The sequence below is a fragment of the Amblyomma maculatum genome, chromosome 7, assembly GCF_055883805.1.
Source record: "Amblyomma maculatum isolate TAMU_Amacu chromosome 7, ASM5588380v1, whole genome shotgun sequence".
NCBI classification, from domain to species: Eukaryota; Metazoa; Arthropoda; class Arachnida; order Ixodida; family Ixodidae; genus Amblyomma; species Amblyomma maculatum.
In genome coordinates this window covers 94,594,044-94,620,075 of record NC_139350.1, presented here as the reverse complement: position 1 = coordinate 94,620,075, position 26,032 = coordinate 94,594,044, and positions in this window count along the sequence as shown.

Sequence of the window (26,032 nt, the reverse complement as noted above, 5' to 3'; positions counted from 1 at the left end):
AGGATGGAGGCCTAATTAACGTATTTAGTCCAACCATGTCAAAACGTATGAAGGCGGCGACATCCGAAGCGTAGCTCGAAAGTCTGGCAACTTAGCATGAGAAGAAACCGGCTACCGAGATGGCGTGCAAAGCTTGTCCTGGGGCTGGCTTGAAAGCCACTCGTAGCGAGGTACTGAGCCAGCCCAGCAAATTTGAAGAGTGCGTGTGGTTAAGCGTTTGCAACAAAAATGTTCGATTTCTCTCATGCCATAAATGAAATTACAGCAGACACAAAAAAGTCATAAAGGATTGAATACCTTTTTTCCTCTGCCCACATAACTGTTTCATTTTCCTATAGTTGGTGAACTACCGTAAGCGCAACATGCAGCAAGAGTTCAAACTGGAGACAGAAAAAACACTGGCAGTGTAATGCGCTTCTCAAGTAGCAACAATATGCATCATATTGTGTACCAAAACTGAACAGTTTAGTACGTGTTGCACATTTCTATTAGGCGTCTGTAAGCTGAAATCGCCGTGATCGAGGTGTGTGCACGAGGGAAGGGCCTAGGCAAAAGTGATTTTCTATTCTTTTTGCGGCTTTATTTGAAGAATGCGCATTCTGTAATCATTTTTTCATCAGGAGTGCTCTCAAAAAGAGAAAGCCTTAATGCTGCCATTGGTTCCAAGCCCTCTACATCGCATCCAGACAGTGCACATCCATCACACGTCGCATGCACGCCTAAGCTAAGGCAGTGGCTGTCTCGGACTTTGATTTTGAGCAGATTCACGTTATAAATTTTTTAACTTCGTGTCCGTATTGTCGTCATACCCAAATTTGTCAGGAAATGAGGCGCCCCCTTTTCATCTCTTAGTTGTAGGTATAGTTTGTGCGTTTTGCTAATTTTCTATGAGGCCCCCGTCCGCTTATACTTGCTAGATCAAATTTTACATTTTCAATGAGTTCACGTCAGCAAATATATTTGAAACCAAGAATGTATCTTCTATGTTCAAGGCTACAACGGCACCGTTCTCGCCTATGGCCAAACGGGCTCTGGAAAAACGTTCACTATGGGAACGCGCTCGTCGTCCAATGACACCGGCTGTGACGATGCGAGCATTATCGCCAGGATAGTTGACAATATTTTCAAGCATATCACGACAAGCACAGAGAAAATATTCCTTGTGCGAGCTACTTTCCTCGAGGTGAGTGCATTGTATGCAAGACAGCAAATACGAGACGTGTAATTCGCGAAAATGTACTAAATATGGCCAATAAAGTTTAAAGAGCCAAACTGTGAGAGCTATTCTGCTGTATGTATATGACTGTCGATAATCAGGTCATGAGTGAAACGCCACCGATATATTTGTTGAGATGAAGACTTCATTCCCAAGTGGTGCTTCTTGAACGAGTTCCCCTATAAATAGAGAAGCTTTGTTCACTAATGTGTTGCACAATTCGACCATTTCCTAAGCATCCCACAACGAGATTGCACCATTGCGTTTGTCGTCAAAAGACATGAATGCTGGTTCTGAAGGAATTATTGATTTTAACCTTTTACACAACCACCACATAGTAGTAATAAGCGGCGTTTATTTTATTTTAGCAATCTGAGTGGCAAAAAGATCCAGCTCTGTTTTGATTCGAGCGCGATCGTAGTAGACTTTGTGGGCAAACCAAGCACAGTCATCAAATCTGGCTGATGAATCATTTGCTTGAAGTCTTAACCCTTCAAGCTTTTACTTGTCTATGCTCTGCTTTCTGTGTATATGCCTATTTCTCTTGAAGTAACCCTCTATGTTATACCTACATCAAGGGTTTTTTCTTTATTTTGCTGCAAATTCCTCGAATAAGCAGGCGAATATTCTAGTGCAACTGAATTTCCTTTCATGCCTTTGAGATACAAACTGAACCTAAATGTAGGAGGCATCAGGTTTGTAGTTGTACAACTGGCTTGTCGTGGATGTAATGTCATTTCTACTTTCTCGCAGATATGCAAGGAAAATATTTTTGATTTATTCTCCACAAGTTCATTCCGAGAACCATTGACGATACGGGAGGATCACGCTGGCACGATAAGGGTAAGACTTCACTAGTGCATTAAATTGTTTTGGGCTAACAGCATGATTAGGAGCGTGCAGCTCGAAGTACGTCGGCTATGATTATATAGTTACGTGATTATAATAGGCCGCTCCTATCTTGGGGTACCCGCATTAGCAATGATGCAGTGCTTATGCATTGTGCTGCGCTCTTAAACCTTAATACAGAACTGTAAGCTTAAAATTAAAATTTCCCAGCTAACCAAACAGGCAGAAACATAAGCATGATCTCAAGCAAAAACCATCTGGATATCCACATGCGATTCCATCTGAGGCACCCTCAGCAGGAAAAGTACATGGAGCCTTGTCAGCCCTACTGAAAAACCAAAAGTTCCACGAGGCAATAACTTCACACAATCTCGCCTAATCGCATAGACTCTCATACGGTGGACAGGATTATCATAAAATATTTCGCATAATTTATAATAATACACAACAGTATATGAGATCTTATGCAATTATATGCGACTTGTATGTGATTGCTTATGCGAATTAATTAAGATCGTGTGAGAAAATGTGGGGATATTGCCTCACATATTTTCAGTACCTTACTGAAAAAACAAAAATTCTACGTGGCAATAACCTCACAAAATCTCATGTAATCGCATCGACTCTCATACGGTTCAGATAATTATCATAAAATATCCTACATAATTTATGATAATGTAGAAGAAGCTATGAGACCTGATGCAATTATATGCTCTTATGATTTCTTATGTGAACTGAATGAGATTGTGTGAGAAAATGTGAGGTTATTGCCCCATACAGTTATTTCAGTAGGGTAGGGAGGTGCTTCATTGAACCTAATAAATCCAAAGGCAAACAAAGCAGTAACTTGAGGAGGGTACTCAATGACTTCAAAGGCACGGATCACAGCTCGGCGGCAACTAAAAGAAACACACTCATGTACGACCGTAGATGAAGATGAGAAAAAGATGAGAAGATACACTAGAGAAAAAACACCACAATTAAGATGTAGAATTCCCCGTCGTAGAAATAAAAACCGCATTAATGAGTATGAGGCGAGATACGACACCGGAAGACGACCTGATAACGGTCGGCCTTCTGGCCAACCTCAACGATCAAACCCTGGACGATTTTACGGCCAGTAATGATTGCTGGTACTCGGGATGTTACCAAATGACTGGAAAACATCCATAGTAATGTTCATCCCAAAGCCGGGCATAAAGATAAAAAAGAAAATTTAAGACCAATCACTCTCACGTCCTGCACCGATAAGCTCATGGAGGTGGCAGTAAGGCAAAGGCTGTCCCTAATATTTGGAACAGCATGAGCTGCTGCCGCCCTTCATGTTCGGCTTCCGGCCACTTTTATCAGCGCAGGATGTACTGCACCAAATCAATAGGGAAGTTATTGATCTCCTTTTAGGGAGTTCAGAGACAGGGCGATTTGGACCCTGGACCTGATGATGGTCTTTGAAAACGTTAAGTATTGTAAAAGTGAAAATTTCAAACGGCAACAATTGCGGCGAGAAATATTTTAGCTACATAAAAACTTAGTAAATCAGAAATCTTATATCAGATTGGGCAATAAAAAAATTAGCTGAGGTTTAGCTTTAGTTCAATCCGGTAGGTAGCGTAAGCAAAGCCGAGGTAGCTTCTCTTTCTGTTCTTATTCTTCTTCCTTCTTTCTTCTTCTCCTGCTTCCGCGGCGCGGCGGGCTACCGACCGTGTTTACCCGACGGCTTGAAGAGGGGCCCCATCTACGGTCGCTGTAAAGGTCAAACGTGGCTACCGGCCAGGTTTACGCTACGGGTTGAAACATGGCGTAGTATTGCTTAGGCAATAAAAATTCGGGCCATTCGATATGGGAACACGGGGAACGCCTCAAGGAGCTGTTCTTTTCCGCTGCTCTTTAACGTTGCCCTCATAGCGCTCCCAGAGAAGCTCAACGCCAGTGAATGGCGTACGCCACGCCATCTACGCGTACGACGTTACCTTCTGGTCGTTCCATGGGTAACTTAGGGCAGATGGTTTGAGCCTTCCGAGAGGGGTGCGCTCCGAATAAATCAGAACTCTTACACATTGCAAAACCTAATGATCTAGGACAAAACATACACATTTACTCTAACGGCAATTCGATACCAGAAATGGACATACTTCGGGTATTGGGATTGCAAATTGATAACCTGGGTAACACTTACAAGACCCTGAAAAATGAAAGTCCACCTGCGGAGAAATTAGTAGGATGATTGGCAGGATCGCCGGCAAGAACGGTGTACGTCTTGAACAAGAAACCGTTAGCCTGGTTTAGGCGTTCGGCGTCACTCGTGGGGAGTATGTGGCGCCCTATCTCAAGCTTAGGAAGAGCGACCGTGGAACCCTTGACGCGGTGATTCGGGCGGCGGTTAAAAAGGTGCTAGGACTCCCGGCCAGAACCTATGCGGAGTGCCTGCTCCAAATCGGAATCCATAATAGCATACGGGAGCAGATTGAGGCCCGCAGAACAAAGCATATTTCTAAACTGTCCGTGACCAGCATAGGCAGGCAAAACCTCGGAGACCTAATTCTCGGGCTTCTCCCCATCATCTCCCCGTCATCGAAAACAGAGTGGACATCTGGGATATGTGGAAATATTTGGACGGTTAAGCCGCTCTTTAGAAACATGAATTGGGAGCATAATAAGGGGAAGCTGCAGGCCTGCAGAGCAACATTTATGCAAAATAACTATGGCAGTAAGAGAGGCACATATATATTACGTGGATGCCGCGGGTCCCCCGCAAGGACGGCATCTGCACCATCACTGTTGTGCACGAAGAAAGACAGGTGAACGGGCTCTCGGTAAAAACTAGTGACGCGCTGATGTTGGAGGAAGTGGCGATTGCGCTGGCCTCCACCCACTCAGACGCAGCGTATATAATGTTGGACTCGCAACAGGTTTGCCGAAATTACGTGCGGGGTACGATAGCGCCACTCACCTGCAGAATATTATTGGCACATACGAGCAATTCAGATTCAGCTACTTGTAAAAAAAAACAAATAATGTGGGTGTACGGTCGCCAGATGGTGGAGGGGAACGAGACCGCTCACGCGGTTCCCGAGCTTTCCTACCCGTGGTTCCGCTAAAATAATCCGGTTGCACCGCAGCAACTATAACAATCCCGCTCATAATTTATGCGAAGATGGAAACACATTTCCGCCTCTGCAGGGGGGAGCTCCCGTGAGCCGCCAAGGCTTCAAACCGGGTGTTTGAAGCCTTGGCGGCTTCGCCATACTAAAATACGTACGTGGATCCGGCATTCACGGGTAGGTGAAACTTCTGCGGGCAGTATGCTGACCTATCCCACATGGTCTAGGCTTGCCAGAAAAACACAAATATAGCAGTTATAACGTCCAACTAGGGAGGGCTGCAAGGCGGCCCTGTCCAGCTCGGACTTGGAGGAGCGGGCCCGGATCCAGAGAGCTCGAGCAGTGGCAGCGGCCAATGGCGTCTTGGAATGGGGTCTGCCACCCAGCGCCATCCCATCCGCACTTTCCTTTCACAATTCATTTCAGCCTCACAATAAATGTATTCTGTTCCTTCTCCTAAACTTATAAAAGGGCTGTGACCAAATATCTACCTTGAAATAACGTTTTGTCGGTCTAGTTGGTGAGAGTTCATGTTCAAGGCGTGAAAACGCACATGGACACAAGAAACGCAACGGGACGACGCGCTCCTTCCCGTTGCCTTTCTTGTGCCAGTGTTTGGTTTCGAGCCTTGAACTTATGGTGAAATCTCTATACTTGGTATTTTTGAACAGTGTAATGTTCCTTGCATGCTTATTCTCAGATGAAAAAAGGGTGGTACTAGAAATGTTCGCTCTTTCTTTTGATCCCATTTTCAGCTTTCACGTTGAGCGCGAACGCTTGCTGATACACTGTCTGTGCTTTTGTTTCAACTTGTATGAACAGGTGACCAACCTGACGGAAGTAAGTGTTACCACTCCCGAAGAGTCAATCCAGCTCCTCGAGAATGCCTCTGCATCTCGATGCACAGCTTCGACCAACATGAACTTGCGGTCATCTCGGTCTCACGCAATCTTCACCATGATTGTAGAGCAGCGGGACAAAGGAGATGGTGTCTCCACAAGGCTAGCCAAGTTCCATACAGTGGATCTCGCTTGATCTGAACGAGCTGGAAAAACTAAGGCAGTTGGCGAAAGGCTCAAGGAAGGTTTGTTGCCAATGTTTCAATGTTTAAGCTGCTAGTTGTTGGTGGATGGCTCTAATGCTGGGAAAGGGCGAGCAGCTGGAAGGTAAAAAGGCACAGTAGTCAAACTGAGGCAGAATAGTTCAGATGAGGGTGCGCTACTGTTACGCCCCGTAACACATCCAGTGATATCGAAATTTTTGGACGAGAATGTACAGCTTTTGTGCAGCTTGTAGTCCGCCATGTTCTCCATGCAGCTTTTATAGTCGACGTTTCGATAATTTGGTTTGAAAGCCAGATTTCATACACAACATGTAGGGTTGTATATTTCTCTACGAGGTTCAATACTTTGCTTCATTGCTCACGCAAGTGACTCAGGACGTCTTAACCAGTGTCCTACATGGCTTTTGTGATAAGCGAATTACGCGTAATAGTAAATTATCCATTGCGATCACAGCACACGGTTGTAATTTAGTATTTCATTTTCAAAGATACAGCGCTTGATATCAAATCATATCGTGTTCAAGGGTTTAGCTGTTTGGTTGGCCCTTAGCTGACATTTCATTATCAGTGTCAAAAGATGGATGAGTGTGTACTCCTAATTTGTTCACAGGAATCAAAATCAACAGAGGCCTCTCGTCACATGGCAATGTCATCAGCGCTCTATGCGATGGCGACCCCCACGTACCATGCCGAGACTCTAAACTGACGAGGCTGCTTCAGGGTACGTACAAACATTTTTTGGCTGGGATCATGCCTGGGTTGCACGGTTGCGCATTGGGAATGTGGCACATACTGTGTACTTTACTGTGCACAGCGCACAATAATTGCTTTCTTCACCACCATCTCAAGTTTTAGAGAGTGCAGCTTTGACCAATACTTGGAGTTAATAATGCGGATTGCATTTAACCACTACATTTTCGACTTCCTTTGTCTGTCATGGCTCCATCCACAAAACTCTGCAGGACAAACGTGGGTGCCTTAACGAGGTTCACAAAAACTTTTATTTTTCACGTTGTTTTTCTCAGTCCACTTAAACATCGTTAAGTAAAGAGCACTGACAGCGTACGGATATTTTTATCCCAGTTCAGGTCTTTAATTTCACATATCTTGACTTCTACTAGCGACTACTGATGTTATTTCCTTTCGCTGTGTCCTTGCTTTGGGTTATATTTGTAGTTTGGCCCAGGTATTGAGAAGCTCTCGATTCTGCAGCAACCAGCTGCGCTGCAACCGTATTGAACTGCCCAGAATTTAATATTGTCGGTGTCAGGTTTTCTCATAGAGCTTTGTTTTTGTAATTTAGAATGACATTCGATCTAAAATTTTCAAAAGTATTTCGAGAATTACCTGTTGTGAGATTGAGGTATTGTTAGTCAGTGTTTAGTAAGGGTGTCCTAATAGTAATGCCCAACCTTTTTATTTTCCTCGAACGGCGTTAATTCACACACATGTGATATTAGGAAACATTCAATCTGCACCTCTGCTGCTTACGACTATATTGTACCGCACCATACTCTTAGCGTATTTGATTTGTTAGTGATTTTTATATGTGCACATTGCTAAATCAGAATAAGAATGACGAGAGCAACATATTCACCGTACAGACAGGGCTGAGAAATATGGAAGACAGAAGTTTATCCTACGACATTGACGTGATATTGGTGAATAAAATTTTGTTATTTGGGGCTCCCCTGGAGGCCTGGTGTCCTATCTCCTGAGGTATTTATGTTTTGGTGCCCTTTTACTATACTCATGTCTAAATACAAACGGCTTTAGTAAAAATGAAAAAATGTCGAGTCGCTTATGCAATAAAAATAAGAGCTGAGTTTCACTTTGATTTATTCCAGTTTACAATAGCGGAATTGTGGATGATACAACTCGGATGATTATTTACGGGACACTAACCTATTTTCTCTTAGATCCGCAATCAATAGTTTACTATACTAAAGGTCTATAATTGTTCACACTTCGCCGTGAGAGAAGTGGCAGTACCTCTACTAAATTAGTGCGCTTTGCAGTTGCAAGGCATAGCAGTTGACTTGTGCGAGACGTCAGCTTGGTAGTGTTGTCCATGAGAGACTCGCCAATGCAAACTGCACTGTTCTGCTCCAGATTAGGCGGGATTTACCATGCGCCCACCATGTGCTCTTTTTACAACTGACAGCTGCCTGTCAGTGTGTGTGTCTAAAAGCTGCGCCGTGGTGAAAGCTCACCGATCTACTCTTGGCGTTTGTGGCATTGCATTCTTAGAAGATGCATATTACGAAAGTACCAGGGTAACAGGGAAGGGTTTTGCCAGTGACTGAGTATACGGAGAAAGAGGAAACACTATATTCTGAAAGGGTTGAAGCCGGTGTTAGAAATTTTCAGACGACGAACAGCAATGGTAAAATCATGCGAGTCTGAGCATGCGACCAATATGGGAGGGGTTACTCATCAGCTGTAGAAGAACGGAGGTTTGGGCTAGTTGGTGATCATCCATGTTTAAGTAACAGTGCAAAAGGAGAGAGACGAGTGGAAGGATGTACACAAATGCTTTGTGCACCTCCATCGTCGTTGTGTACCTCCTTCCACTCGTCTCTGTCCTTTTCCGCTGTTGCTTAAACATGGCATATACGTCAGCTACGCTCTAATGTGTGTGACAGTACACTCAGGAGGAAAACTGTGCAGCATCACCCGTGTCATGGTGAGAACACAGTGATAAGACATTTTGTTAGTGCCGTCTGAGCCTCTGAATACCATTAAACAACCGTAAATTTCGGCTGATACGGGACAAGTAACATTTTTATGGGATCACCACGTATGTTTCCCTCGATGTATTAGGGACTGTTCGAAATATGCAGAAAGTTTTCTGACCCTCTAACAAGGTGCTGTGAGTTTTAGACTATGGCTGATAAAGCATATTTTATTGTTTATGCCCCTTCATTTTGCACATTGTAAGTTTGGAGGTATAAGTAAATACTAGCTGGCTCAAAAATGGGAACCATTTCTGATAAGAAGCATTTAATTTCCACGAGGGTTTAACTAAAATAAGGCGACTACAAAGTGGGGAGGCTCTACAGTGATTAAAAGGACGCTGAGTACGTATTGGCCTGCGTCGAAATAATTCAAAATTCTAGTCACACTGAGGCGAGCCTTGCCAAATTCGGAGATTTCTAAAGCTAGAAGACAAGAAAAGGGATATCGGTGAAAATATAGTGCCAGCCAATTTTACGACAAAATGCATGCGTCAATAAACAATTCAGAAACGAATACGCGAGGTCATGGTGCGCTGAAATTCAGTTCGGCGGTCTGTCCTTTGTTTTCCAAGGACGCTTTTTATGGGATATTTCTAGGTATAGCTTTCAGAGCGACAGTTATATTTTTGCCACTGAACTATTTCCAATATAACCAAAAAGACCTGGAGGACCAATATTTGCTAAAAGTAATTGAAAAACGTGGTTCTCGATGTCCCTTGTATGTTCGTGGACTAGGCAACCTATTGTTTGGAGGTAGCATTATACGTGGTTTATGGTAACTACGTTAGAGAGGCGGCACTTCCTAGCACTGAGTTTCCTCTTCCGCGTTCATTTTTATTTCTCTAGATTCCTTGGGGGGCAACAGCCACACTGTGATGATTGCCTGCATCAGCCCGGCAGACAGCAACCTGGAGGAGACCCTCAGCACATTACGCTACGCGGGCAGGGCTAGAAGGATCAAAAACAAGCCTGTTGTCAACTTTGATCCCACACAAGCACGAATCGCCCGACTTCGCCAGCAGGTGTGATCCCGTGTGATGTGTACTGTGGCCTATCCTTGTGTTATTTTTTCGTCATTTTTATTTATTTTGTAAATGTGCATAATTTCAAAATATATACCACATATATTTATTACATTCTGAGACAGCAGGAAGCACCGGCAGGATCCCTTTTTTATTGCCAGCCCAGCTGAAGCAGCAGCTACATCCAGCAGCGTTTCATTCACGCTTCGTCTTCTCTCCGACGAGATGACCAACGATGATGAATATGTACAGATGAAGATGACGTGCACGCAAGGTGCTTACAATCTTCCCCCTCCCGGACGAAAGCGATCATTGTGGTCGCAGGTTACAGATGGTCAGCGGTTAGATACGACGGTCACGAACAGGCGATGCAGGGGCGTTTTTAGATAGTTCACACGTTATGCTTGCTTCAGAACCGTGTAAGGACCAAAGCAATTCTAGAGGGCACTTTGGACCAATAAAGTGCGATGAGGCGAAATCCATTAGAGCGCGGTGGATCGTAGCCCTCCACTACGACACCTCTATCTCCCTCTCTTCTTTCACTCCCACCTTCCGCCGTTCCTTTATGGCGTCGTACATGTGTCAGCGGAGAGTTGTGACAGATACTGCGCCTTTTAAATCCTGTAAATCAATTTCCAACGTGGCTCATGCCTGCTGTACTAAGGCCTCCTAAACATCTTGGTCTGCTTCTATTAGCTTTGTGGCGCTGCGTTCGAAAAAGCGACAAATAAAAGGCGCCACAGGGACGCCTGGATTGTACGCCCGGCGGGATCAGCTTTGCATATGCACGAATCACCCGGTGACGTCATGACCTGTCGTAACAGTACGTCGACCGCTCTCTTGTCGAACACAACCAGCATTTAATGAAACGCATCAAAGTTCACCGGCGTTCTATAATTCGTTTACAGGAAAGGAAAGTCGCAGTAGCATCTGTCACTCGCGGAATCCCGCGTTCATCCTCACGGTAGACAAGGAGAATTATGAAGAGCGGTGTACGATCCGAGCGTGGCGCATTTTTTTTTCAGCATGGTATTTATTACATGCTTTTAAATTCGGCGTAGAGTTATATACATTATTTACAGAGTAATCAGCATGTAGGCGAAAAGTCAATTTGGAACATACAACACAACATAACTAGAATACGACTTAGCACAACTTCACTAAAACGGTGGCAAGGAAAAAAAACCATCAGTGGCGCAATGGATAACACTACTTACCTCAGCACTGAGTGAATAAAAAATGTGTTCGAATGTTGAAAAAAAAAATCCTAGAGCGGCGCTATTGGTAAAGCGCCCGGCTGGGGATCTAAGGAATGGAGGTTCTAGTCCGGTGGCGACAAGGTTTATTAATTTATTTTTAACTCGCTCTCAAAAGCGTGACACCTCTGCTGACAACCTTTTGTCGACAACGATGAGGCATTAAAGGCATTTCGATGCATTTCGTCGTAATAAATCGGCTAATCAATTTTCCACACAAAAGCCACGGATGCGAGGGCACTCAGAGGGGGGTCGAATATTAAGGGCATTTTCTGGTAGCTTGAGTGGCTTAAGTTTGGAGGCGGGCAAGCTCACGGCAGTGAGTAATGCGAGAAACGAATTATTCGTGGGAAGGTGCGTCATAAGGTGTGGTAGCTGAAAAGAAAGATGCTTCGAGCCAGAAAGTGGGGACGGCCATAAACCAAAAAAAAAAACGGAGAATAGGTGGTGGTTCGTTGAATGGCAGTGTTGTAGGCAAAGGTGACAGGGGAGTAGGGTCCAGTTGTAGTGACGGGGGTGCATGTATGTGGACAGCTTGTCGAAAAGGGTGCGATGAAAGCGTTCTGTGAGGCCATTGGTCTGTGGCTAGTAAGTGGATGTACTTTTATGCACCGTGCCATAGCATGAAGCACTGCTTCGAGCACTGAGGAGAGGAACGACTTTCCACTATCACTGAGGAGGAGACGCGGGGCGCCATGGCGAAGGAGTCTGGTGGGGAGAAAAAAGTTGGCAATTTGAGAAGCAGAGCTGGAAGAAAGAGCTGTGGTTTAAACGTATCAGGTGAGGCGGTCGACAACAGTAATGACACAGCGGTTGACAGCTAGTGTCAAAGGCAGGGGTCCATACAAGTCGATTCCAACCGTTTCGAAAGGCGTGAAAGGACACGGGGGAGGCAGCAAGAGACCGGCCAAAAGTGACGTAGACCATTTGGATCGTTAGCAATGGATGCAAGACGCGACGTATTTCAATACAGAGGTTGAGAGGCCAGGCCATACGAAAAGGATTTGGATGCGGTCGTAGGTTTTCATGTAGCCAAGATGGCCAGCGTTGGGATCGTCGTGAAAGGCTTGCAGAATTTGAAAAGGTGGAGAGCGGGGAATTACGGGAACCCAGGCGTGGCATAGCGGGCTGTAGTTGTGCCAAAATAGTTTGCCATTCCTTAGCTTTAAATTTTTGAGCTGGAAACGGAGACAGGCATTTGGAGTTCTGGTAATGCCACTCAGACGATCAATCAGCTTGCGACAGTATGGATCAGCACGTAGGTGGTGGGAGAGATGACAGCCTATTGCTGGCGCAGGAGTAACGGAGGCGGAGATAAAAAGCTGCATGACTGTAGGCTCTGAACGGCGCGGCTCAAAGGCGCAGGTGAGGAAGGCGAAGACATATATTTTGATGACGAAGCAGTGGGCAACATGAGAGAGCGTTGGCGTCGTTGTGCTGCTTGCCCGATTTGTAAGTAATTGTGAAGAATTGTGCTCTTGAAGATGGAGAATCCAACGCCCGAGACGTCCAGACGTTTTCCATTGAGGATAACCAACATAGGGTGTGGTGGTCAGTGACGACCGTACAGGTACCCAAGTAGCACACATTACATGGCTCACCGGGGGCCCGTATGGGCAAGTCGGGCGTGGGCAACCTCAATAACACCCACGAGGGCCCGCTTTAGGGATCAAGTGGGCAAGCTCAAATTGTGCTTGCCCCTGCTTTTTCCATGTGGGCATTACATAGGCGTGAAAAGGGCTAACTGAGTACATATTCCCATATCTGGCCCTCAAGGGTCCCGCTTGGGAAATTTTAGGGCCGATGCAAATGAAATTTGGGCTTTGTGTAGGAAACGCCTGGGCTGATTTAGTTGGGGCTGCCCACTCAAAAGCCGAATAGGTCCCGCATGGGCCGCGGCGGGGCTGAATACGGGTATGCCCGCACATTGCCTACATTGGACCCTTGAGGGGTACTTGAGGGAAGGTCAGACGAAAATCTGGAATTCATGCAGAAAATTCCTGGGCTGCCCCAAATATGGTTGCCCACCAAAAACCTAGATAATTTCCGCGTGGGCGGTAGCTGGGTAGGCAATTGCTCCTTCCCACTTCTGCCCGCATCGGTCTCTTGTGGGGCAATTTAGGGCAGATGCGATGCAGATGTGGGCCTAAAGCAAATTGAAGACGGGCTAGTTCGATTGGGGCTGCCCACACAAAAACCGAATAGGTCCCGCATGGTTTGCGGCCGGGCTGAAAAGCGACCACACCGTTAGCTGCCCACACGGGTATTTCGTGGGGTACTCGCGGGAAAATGCAACATATATTCGTAGTCCATGCGGTAAAATCAAGATAGCCCAATTGGGGCGGCGCATGTAATGCCGCAGTGGGCCCCAAATTGGCCGTAGGTGGGCTCACCGCTCTGAAACGTCTCCACCCTATCTTTAAGGCACCATTTTATTTATGTAAATCATGTTATACCGGCTACTAATTGCCTCTTCTGGAGGTTTCACATAACTGTCCTAAGCATATCTCTGCTATGAATAAAGACTATTTATTTTTACTCTAACAACTACGTTAATTATGCAGTGTCGACAGAAAATATGCAACAGTAACTGTTCCGCTTTTCGAGTATGCACTGAACGACCTCCAAATGTTTCCTGTGGCAATACTATTCTACACGCACCACCGAAATAAGTATTCGGACCAACATGTTGGGGTTGATGTGGGCCAGCCCACATTATTGTAGTGTTGGGAATAAATTTCTCTCATGCTACTGAGTGTCGCATACAAGCAAAAAATAGCGCTTAATGTTTCGCAATTGATGATTATTGGAATTTGGGCAGCCCCGAAAATGCCATATTCAACCCATCAGGGCAGCACGTGGGTCAGCCCGAAACGGACTGGCTTTCACAAATCCCGCGCCTGTATAATTAAGGTATTGAAGGGATTAATCGACTTAAAAATTAAAACCTTGATCAATGGGATGGCATTGCCTGCACAAATGTGGGACCCATTAATGATTCTGGTGTGCTGCCCACATTCGTCTACCTGGGCTGAATGCGGGCAGCCCTATTTGGGCTGCCCACACGGGTACAGATTGGGACCGATAGCGGCAGTATTGGGCAGCCCACGCGGGGCCCCTCTGGCTACGTGTTGCAAATCCCGCATGGGGCCCGTATGGGCTGCCCTCACGGGCCCAACGCGGGCCCCCACGTCATAGCCCACTTTGTGCTACTTGGGTATGGACAAAACGTCTTAACGGCCAGACATTCCTGCTACATAATAGTATAGTTTTAGTCCGCGGGACTCAGAGCGCGGCTTGCGTAGGCAACAACGTTTTCCGTAGAGCTGTCTTGGCGTTGCAGAAGAACAGTGCCAATGCCGTGACTATCGATGTGCAAAATAGTTAGAGCTGTATTGTCAAAATGGCAGAGGACGAGACTCGAAGTCATAGCATGAGACCAGACGAAGGGTGTATCCATGTGGAGAAACGCATGTAATGGGGAGACAATAGAGGCGAAATCGCTGATGAAGCGCCGGAAGTAGGATGCCAATCCCAGGAAACTGCGTAGATCTTTGACCCGAATCGGGCGTGGGAAGTGCAGTGCAGCAGCGAGTTTTTTCAGGGTCAATCTTAATTCCGACGCTGCTTACGAGGTGACCAAGAACTTTAATACATTTGGACGCAAAACAGCATTTCATTGTGTTTAGCTGAAGGCCAGCGTTGGAAAGTGCTGTCAAAACTTAGCCAAGTCAAGTAAGATGATCTGAAAATGTCTCAGAAAAAATGACGATGCCGTCCATGTAACTCAGACACGTTTTCTATTTGAGCCCTCGCACAACTGTGTCAATCGTGCGCTCGAAAGTTGCAGGAGCCTTGCAGAGCTCAAAGGGCATTGCATTGTATTCATATAAATCATCCGGAGTGACAAGGACAGCCTCCTCTTTGTCATCTTCATGCATGGGGATTTACCGGTACCCTGATCGTAAGTCAAGGCTGGAGAAAATTTGGGCACCTTGTAGACAGTCGAGGGCGTCCTCAATTCTAGGGAGGGGGTACAAATCCTTACGAGTCATTCTATGAGAGCACAGTAATCTACACAGAATCAAACCAAGCCGTCATCCTTCACTAAAACAACGGGTGATGACCAAGAACTAGACGAATGGCATATAATGTTGCGGGCGAGCAAGTCAGCAATATTTTCCTTGATAACCTTGCGCTCGGTTGAAGACACACGATATGGCCGGCGTCAAACGATGCCCGATCGGTAGGTGTGGATGCGATTCGTTGCTGCAGCGGTTTGACCCGATGCTCGAGACCTCACGTCGAATGAGGCTGCGTGCATGGTCAATACACCGAGCAATGCTTCTGTTTGCTGTGAGGTCGGTGCTCATCATGTTGCAAAGTTCTCCACTGAGCAAAATAGGAGATGTATCGGAGCGAGCTGAGGTGCAAATAGAAGAAGGATGACAGGCTCTGCGGAAGAGACTGAAGGAACAGTAGAGTGACGGCGCAGAAAAATGGGCTCCGATGTGGTGTTGAAGGCGAAGAGAAGAGAAGAACTACTGGAGGATCGAAGTAGTGACACGATGCTTATGATACCCTTTGACAGGAGACGGGAGATGGTTGATAGGCGACAATAACCAAGAGGGAATAAGCGGGCTCTGAATATGCAGCAGTGGTGCATTCAATGACTTCAAGAGTGAGAGGGGAAGAAATCCCTGCCGAGGATGAGTGGATGAGCACAGGATAATAGCACAGCGAACTCATTGTAGTGCAACATGCCGTCAATGATGATTCAGGCTAAGCACTGTGCAGAAGAGTTGTAATGCTCCCCATTGGCAACACGTAATGTAAGGCCAGTGCAAGGAGTTCGCACTTTGTGTAGTTTTTCGTACAAGTGAAGCTGCATGACGGAAACAACAGTGCCTGTATCAATTAATGCTTCTAGTACAATGCCTTCACCTGTTACAGTTCACATGTTTCATGGGGACAGAGGAGGAATAGTAGCAATGGCAGGTGACGCAGCTTTACCTTCGGAAGCTGCACAACTCAGGTTACCATGCGGCGGTCAGAGGTCGACGAAAGCGGGCGCTCTCGTGTATATAAAGTGTATACGATCCTCCGTATACACTTTGTGACGTCACACGAGCATTTCAGAATTGCGGTACCTCTCGGTGGGAAGAGCTTCCGAATCCCGATTTCTATTGCATTTTCCTTTTTTTTTTGTAATATGGGCGTCGCGCTAGGCACTAAACCTTTGCGAGTAGAATCACAGGCCTATATATTATTCAAAAAAGTATAAAACAGCAATACATCGAACGACCCCGTTAACTATCTATATGGTTGTTATCCTAATAACGTTTCCTGCTGCAAGTCTTCAACTAATTTTATTTTCCATCATGGTTGTGCATTTATCAAAAATCAGACAGTTTGGAATTTAGACGCTGTTTTAATGGCCGCGGGTACCGCCCCTATTCGTAAACATCTCAATTTTGACCAATCAAAACGGCCGTTTTTGTTTATGCATGGGCCTCGTGGGAAGTTTTGCAACTGGTAGTATTGATGAGCTCTGATGGCAACCACGGAAAAGCGGAATCGGAAATAGGATCACTCGTAGTGCATGCTGTTAGAGAGTATCATGCAATGGAAGCTCTTATCCTTGAGTTAGGCTCTCCGTCTCCGCAAGGGGCGCGACCTGCTCATTGTTTGTTCCGCATCTGCTTCCGCGGCTGCGGGTGGCTTTTACCTTGTTTCGCGCTGTCGCCCGCGTGTTTCGTTTTGAGTGCAGTCCCGAAATGTACACAGAAGGTAGATGCTGCAGCGGCATGTCAGCGTACTACAGACATCAGCTGAGACTATATAAAAAACACTGTCGCTCAGCAAACGTTCGACAAGCATATGACACAAACTAGGCATGGTAGCTACTTTTATTCATTTTAATCCGAATTTTTCCCAAGCCTGCACAAGAATAGGAATACAAAATTGTATGAGAAGCGATCACATCGGAACTCTTTCTAAGCTATCATAACAGCAACTCGTCTGCAACGGCAAAGCTGTCTTTCAGCACTAGATGCGAAACCACATAGGTAGCACTGATGGTGAAAATAGCTTTACACAAATGTATTGCAAGTTGCATAATGCTTGAATAATAAAATATTACTATAACATTCTGTGTAAACGCTGTAAGGTGGAGTTTTCACTGTTATTTTATTTATAATGAGCAATAGTTTTGTATTATTAACATTATTTTAATTTCAAACAAACTTTGTTTTAATAAAATCTTTTCATGATATTATGTTTTTTAGGAAAACAATCATAGAATGGTTTGATATTCATGACGCTTCTTGTGCTGGAAGCGCTAAAAGGAGGCCAATAAATAACACTGGTGATACTCGATTGCAGTGGCTAACAAATGTGTTCACCTGCTATATCGCAAGCATCCAAGTAACTTCTAAAGCGTTAAACAACGACACTTTCACTGAAGAAACCTTTCAGGCACTGCATTTCATCAAGTCTACTGTACAATTGATAGAATACCTCCTGCGGAGATATGTCAGCTCCGTTCTCACTAAAAATCTCAATAGCGACCCCATAAAGGCTCTCTTCGGGTAAGTAAGGCTAATGTGCGGAAGAGAACGACACGCTAGATACGAGGGCCATAACAGCGACACTTGACCACATTGTCAAGACGGACGTTTCATCTTGGAGTAAAATCAAGGCACTTCGCGTCGACGCCGAAAAAAATCATTTCTGCTCTGCTGCAATGACTAACCGAGGAGCTGAAGGAAGTGATTGCATCTCGTGTCATCCCATTACCCATTTTCACATATTCCGGTGTAGCTTATATCGCTAGATACGTTGGTAAGTTAAGCAGTGCCTTCGGGTATAACGCTTGCACTATCCTTCTTTCCCCTAGCGAAAGAAGCAGCCCGCTTTGCACTCTTCTGCGAGGACAAGGTCCTAGTGGACTGCATTATCCGAAAGCAGAGTTTGTTGCCCTATTGGAGAGGATTCTTTTAAAAAAAAGCTTTCGTTCACCTACCACACGTACATAAATGTCTCGAAGTACTTCAAATTCTGATTGAACCTGCACTCGAGAATTCACCATTGCTGAGAGTCTGTCTGGCCGTTTTCCCAGCATTTACTGTTTATTTACTAGTCCATAGCGCTGAAATGATAATACTTTGGCCGCCATTACAAAAGTAGCTCGAAACAAATACGCTGTAAGCTGAAGGCAAACAGGATGTGAAAGATTGCTTCTAAGAACCGTGTTTAGGTGTTATAGCCGGATTTGCGCACCGGTTTGAGCGACAGGCCAAAGTACAGTTGATTATTACATATAGCTAACTCTCAGAGTATCCCATTAAAACTTAATGCAAAAGCATAGGAATGTTGCTTGGAGTTTATCGAACTCCTGTTCAGTGAAAAATTATTGTATATATCGAAGTTCGTGCCGTAGCCTTGCAACATCCTTTCTCCTAATTGAGCTGATTTTTGTTGTATGATCAGAGTCGGCTGCGCAGCCTTCGGCACCTGATGGCAACGCTAACGCTGTAAAACCGCCTGGTAAGGTGGACGTCGAGTCTGCTTGAAAGTTGCCTGCGGTCTTTTGCGCTTGTTTTCAGCGCGACACTCCTATCTTACGGGGAAGCTGGCATTCAGGGCACAAGGTACTTTGCGGTGAAGCCAGCCAAGCCGGCCGAAGGCTTGCGACGGCTCTCGCTTGTTCTGCTTTGCTGCCGAAGAACACTGGGAGATCAACTACACTTTATGTTAATTGAGTTATTTGACACCTTTAGAAGTTCTTATTTCGTGTTTTCAGTGTTACTAGATTTCCGAAATTCGTCCCACCGGCCGTGATCCCGCATTGATTGGTCCTGACGTGATGGGCATGCGCTAATTTGACGAGCTACTAGCGCCATCTGCCACGCGTCACGCTGCCACGCGTCACGGCCATTGAAGCGCGTTCGCACTGCTGGTGGGAGGGATCGCGAACTCCGCTAGCGCAGATGGCAAAACGTAACACGGTCTGCTAAAGGTGTCCATAATTGCCCTTTGATGTCCCAGTAACAGAAGTAGGCATCTCGGGGAAAGGCACCGTCCGCAGCAGATTTTGTGCAAAATCCAACGGCACTGGTACCACACAGCGCAAGATGCTACTGCAAGGTATGAGCAGCGCGAACTACGACACATCGACATATACCCATCAAATATTTGGGGGACAGGCTCGCGTCCACGGAGCGGCACTGCGCCCAGTGCATCCCTCTTTTCGACGCCTGACATACATGTGCGCTTCGCAGATGAGCTGGCAGTACGCCGGTGGGTAGTCCATCGCAGCAGGAAGCATGCTGCTTAATTTCCCAGGTACATCACATAGGCGCTTATGGGTTACACAGAAGTTTATATGTTGGCATATTTTATATCCCGGAATATCGAAATATCAAAATGGTTCGATTTCAATTCGTATGCGATGTATACCCGAGATCGAGTTAACCGCTACTTGTGTACGTACCAGTCGTTAAAGTAGCAAGATCGCGAAAATTTTTTGTGACGCTTATACACAACTTCGTGTCGGCAACCAATATAGGCAGTTCATAAGCCTCTACTGAGCCGGCTAAATGCGCTATGCTTTGATAATTAAAAAAAAGTGTTTAGCCAAGTGAACGGGAGGGGGTGATCCCTGTCTACAAGACTCAAAAGGCCTGCCTGAAATCATACATTTGCACGGCTTATGCAACAATACCACCACATCTCTCCATTGGCTGCTGTATTTTCTTCCTTCCTTTTTTCACCGAGTGGAACCACGCGGTGCTCAGCACCCAGATAGTTATGTTCTGCATAGCAAGAATACTCGGCTTTTTACCGAATTTGTAACACTGATTTAGCAAAACTTTTGGTCTTCATTGAGCCGCAACCTCCAACCCCCAAAATTTGTCGGCTGTCATGCACGTAGCCACGACTTTGTGTTTTTTGTTTCTTTGGGTAAAGGGGGGGGGCTATTAATGAGGCTGCATATGTTATAGTTCGAAGCGCCGTGGATTTGTATAGCTTAGCAAACAGCAACACGACTGAACAATGGAGAGTTTGATATTAGGCGGCCCGCGTCCCCCCCTCCCCCCCTACGCTTATGGACGTGCCCGACTAGTCTTAATGGATATGCAGGCACATTCGATGTGCATTTCTGCAGAAACCAGATACACGCTATCGATGACGCAGCAACCACGATCGAAGTAGGCGAGTTCATGCAGCTTACTTATAGCTTCTTTCCCGGCGTTACTAATTCGTTGAGGAAACATATTTTTTGTCTCCCATATCGATATGTTCATATTTACTACAGTGCAGATTCGCTGTCATCTGCTTTCGTACACGCTTCTGGTACTGCTGCCTATTGCAATGCTTTTATTTGATATAGAAAACAGCAAGTGAAGTACATGTGCCTGCCATTGTATTTACGGATCTGCAAAGTAGGTTTTACAAAATGTTGTAAACGTGGCCGTAATTGTTGCGTTTCTTTTGCACGTGCCCAGTGTCACCCATGCAGAGAGGCAAGACTCTTTCTGATAAGAAAGAAGTGCAAGCTGAATTAAGATAGCATCCGCCGCCGTATAGAGCGCCCTAAACAGCCACAGCAAAAGAAAAACTTGCGTCAGCAACAGCGAAGGCTCTGGGCTCAGGGGGTGAATTTGGGGAAGAAAGAACAATGGCGGAAAAGGCCCGCAACCTGAGCGAAAAGTTATTTCACAACAGGATGGTGGGTCTTCCCGCGACGCCATGCTGCAATTCTACAGAGCAGCAAAAGGGGAATGCACTCGTGAGATGGAGTTCAGTAAGAATTCGCTACTCGAGTGGGTTGTTATGAAAATCAAGTCCTAAATTATATAACAATATGAGAAGAAATCAAATTTTGGTTTTGAAATGTGAAAACACATTACGGAAGTATTAGTCTGCTAGAAATATAGTTTAGGATTTATCGAATAATGTTTTTAGCTCCTTGAAGGAAAAAACAAGAACTATGCAGGTTTTTCGAAGACATTGAGGCCTTTTTGTGGACGAACTCAAACTTTGAGAGCAGTTGTCGGCCAAGTCAATAGGCCGCGTCGAAGGCATGGTTTATTTAGGTCCCTTTAATCCACTCAGTGAACGAGAGCAGCTGCGTGATCACGGCATGGTTATTACGTTTTTACCGCTCGCGGGAAAGTTGTGTTCGGCACACATTGAAATGTGAAAGGGGAAGTTCTGGTAAAGATTCTTGCCGAAGCCGTGATACTTGCAGATGGGGCAGGCCTCCACGTTGACTTCGTCACGTGTGACGGGGCATCGTGGAATCGAAAGATCGTGAACATTTCTGTGAATCTGCATGACGGCTACCTCAATTACAGGTAGGATCAGGCATCCAACAGACAGCGGTCGCTTCCTGCACTTCGTGTCCGATTTCCCCCACTTGGTGAAGTGCACGCGCAACAACGCCCTCTCACATAATTGCAATACACCCGATGGCTTGGTTGGGTTTTGATATCTGTATTTCTTTCCTAACTATAGATTTGTTTCTCATCGGAGGAAAAAGTACGGGGCCTCGTTACAAAACAAAAAGGTGCCGGGCATGCACGATTGCTATGCAATTGCTGTTGGGAAAGCATACAGTTACGTTTGTCTGAAATAAGAGAAGTTAGAATATATTAGGCGCCGTAGCGGTCTGAGCAGGATAAAATTCTGTACTTTCGAGTTCTGCTAAGATCACTGAAGTTGACCTCCGTCAGTCATATGTTTTTAGCCGCGAAGGAGAGAGGTTATATGAAGAGAATATTTTTACTGGCACTAACTAGGATTACACAGGTGATATGGTTACGTGGTTGGGGGTTTAGGTGGTTCAGGGCACAAGACACAACACACTTGCCCGAAATATCGCGAGATCCATAATGATGCATTAGCGTAGTTTCTGCGAACACTCAGGAAGCGTGGCCAGAAAATGTTGCGGCGCAACTCTGCACCTTAGGTACCTTGTTGTCTATGTACCGAAGAAGTCAGCGAGTATATAGACTTGCCTGACTCGATGGCAGTGTACTGGGCGTAGCTCCTTTTCTTTTATCTTAAATTGGATTAAGCCTGGCAAAGCTTTGCTGGTCCGGGCTCCCTCTCTCTTTTTTTTACATTTTTTTTTTGTCATATTCTGAGAAGAATAATAAAAGGTAAAAGGTAGCCACACTAGAACTGCAAGCAGTCGTACATGTGGCCCGCATAAAACCCTACCACTCTCGTGGAGATGACGTTTCTCCTGGGCAGCTCCCGATGTCATCCAGAACATTTTAAAGACATGAGGAAGACTGTTAGAGCGAAGATGCGAAAAGGGAAGGGGAACGACGTTCGGCCTGCAGCCTTATTGGCCACACCTAGAGCATTCACTTGACATATATCGACTCCAAGCTACCTTCCGTTCACCATTATAAAAAACAAACAAGCGCTTATTTAATTAAAATACCTCTTTTGTTCAGTTTGGTTTCAGTGGTGCCACAGTGTACGTGTGACGGAACAAGTTTGATGACGACGCCACGTATACACAATTTGCAATATTATTGCTCTTATTAGAGTTTTTATTTTGAGTTATCCTATCCCACGGGCCGATATTCCAGTGAATAAACGGAAAGTTATGCACTTTTGTATGCCCCCTTGACCTCACATTTAAACTATTTGCCTGGCAGACCGAGGCGAAATTTCACACGATGTTCTATATTTAGCGAACTCTTGCGTATCTTTCGAAATAGATCAGTATTCCCCTTTTTTGAAAGCAGAGTTTCTGATGTTTGGGGAATTGGCACAAGACGGCGACTGCCTTTTCTGAGCAAAAATGTTGTATGTAATGACTACACTGACTCCTTTTTTTATTACCAAAGCTCAAAATAATTCCTGATGATTGAGATGCCAATTTCTCTCAACAGGTGTTTTTCTATTAGTGTTGACATTTCACATAATGTTCGTTTCTAATGTGCTTCGTTCTTTTCATAGCAAAGCAAAAGGTCAACGATTGCTTGGGGCTGCGTTTTGTCGACCCACTGCATGATGGTGTCTCAAATGAATCGAGAAGCATGCACATCGAATGCAAAAAAAATGTAACCAATAAACATTTCCTAATTTCTTCAGAAACGTTAGATCGTTGTCAGAAAAACAGAAATAAAACAAAGGAAAGAAGTTGCGTTATCCTTCATTTTTTGAAGTGCGGCTTTGCATTGGCGTCATACACCAAAACAGATGTGCGCCACTGTGGCTATCATCAGAGTTCAGCGCAGCATGGACGATATGGTAATGCGTTCCTGCAGGTATGCAGTTGCCCCATTTGCCGAATGGCCGTACGGTTACTGCATTTAGCGTATCTATCATACAACATATTTACCCTATCTACCATACAAGTTCTGCTTTGGAGCCAACGCACCAGCTAAGCGACTAAGATAGCAACCGATACCCTTGCAATAACACGCACAATGTTGACGCGGAAAAGGGATCAGAATGCAATCTTGGCTTCTAATATTTACACATATAAAATTACAGGATGACATTACAAACAAATGATTTCCTTTTTAGTTACTTTTATTTAAAGCGCTTCTTGTTACTCGCCACAAAAACTTTTCTCACGCGGCATATGTCCTATAGAGATTGCCCCGGCTAATTTTTCCTTCCTGCTATTCACGGTTCTGAGAAAAACAATAAATAACATTTATGTACGTCACCCTTAGTGTAGAATTTCGACCTGTGAACGATATCTATTTGCAGCACATATTCTCCCATTCCTACTGGGCATAGGCATGTGTACGCTCCGTGTTTCAGAAAACCACCTATATCCTTACTACCGATATACATAGGATATGCATTGGCTCTAGGAGAACTACGCAAGTGCTTACCCTTCTATCATAGCCTACACTGCTTCTGAGTAAGTTGAAAAGAATGGAGCAGTTGCAAGGTGTTTATTAGAACGTCAGCACGGTATACGATGACTGCGTACCGAGCGACTGAGTGTCACTCGAACCAGCTCTCAAGTGTCAACCGGGCTTCGTCTCCACTTAGTCGACCTCTTCGGTGGGTCGGGTTAGCTAGTGTCGATTGTAATTATTATACTGTGATACTCCGAAATTTCCCGGACGTCCAAAAACACGAGGTGGAAATCGATTCATGCTTTGCAGTCATGCAGCCAGTGCATCACTCGGCCGCCCTGTTTAACATGTGGCCCCGGAAAATATGGCTTCGCAACCATTGCCAAAATGCGAATAGAACGAGCCGTCAAAAAGACACCATGCGCTAGCTTTCACTTCCTCCTCAAAGCGGAACAGACGAGAAGTAGTGCCATGGACATGCAATCCGTAATGATAGTTCATTGGTCCACTATTGCTTTCTCACCTCCTCTCCTCTTCTACCCTCCCCCTTCATTCCCCCATTTCCCTTCCCCAGTGCAGGGTAGCCAACCGGAATTCAATCTTTCTGGTTAACATCCCTGCCTTCCGCCCTCCTTTCCTCCTCCTCCTTCCTCCTCCACTATTGCTGTACTCAAGTTTAAAAGGTTGCTAGAGCAATAACTTCAAGCAGTTCGCAGACGGCTTCTTTGACTCTGGCGCCTTGGTGGGGCCGCAGATCACGGAGATTACGTTGAGCGCGTGAAGCTTGTTCCAATCGCCAGGTTACCCCACTTAATATTCAGCTATGCAGGTCTTTTTTTTTTCAAATGTATGCCGACACAACTCGACACATCTGCAGTACTGCGCTACACGGCTTTGCACGAAAGTCAATAAAATTGTACCGATGTCACGAACTGAGAGTCGAAGTCTTCTGACCGCTGTAACATATTTTTTTTAACATGATACTGATTACATTAAAACAATGTCCTATATACATGGACTATGTACAAATGGTTTAGAAAAGAGCATCAAATCAACACGATACGCAATTGATGCACCAATTCAACAGAACTCTAAACAAGAGTCAATGTAAAGCACATGCACAAATCGTGAGTGCCACTTCAGTTCAAAGTCCCCCTGTGCATAGAACTCCGTTAAAAGGACAATCATCCTACTGAAATGGTGTTTTGTCGAAACAACAGGCTGACACTTTCTGTCTATCATGCGCTTTTTTCAGAGGCTGTGTAACCCAGTAAGAAATAACGTGTCTCGAGGCTTATCAACAAATGGCAATACAGTGAGATATCGTAGAGAATGCGGCGTCAAATCAAGACTTTTTTTAAATGTCCAATGCAAAAATCCCAGAACAATATTCCATCTTTACAATAGATAAAACAGTGCTCAGTGGTTTCCGGAGAGTCACAAAGGCGCCAATTTACTGTAACAAAAATGCCCTTTTCCTTAACCACGTTTTAACAGGCAGGGTCTCAGCGTGTAACTTATAAAAACAAAGCATTCGTATATGGCGAAAGCGGCATTTTCTGTACTCTTTTGAGTACATCATGTCCCGGTGAACCAAAATACATATAACGTGTATGGGAGGACGAAAGAGCATTGAAATTAAATCTTTCTACATACGCTTCCACGATACAGAAAAACAGGAACTCAGGGGAGAAACGAACAAGTTGAAATCGAGGAGATAAATGCGCCTTATCCATTACACCACATAAGCACGGGCGTTCAGTAACGTTGTAAGACACACAAACATTTGGTGAAACACGAACGAGATTACCTTGCAAAAATGCACGTACTATCGGATGGGAAATGTCACGAAGAAGAAAGTTTTATGTGGCTCAGCTTGGTTAAGCCCGGGGAATTGCGAAAGCAATTGGTCCTGCTTATACATAGAACAAACAGTTCAGCTCAA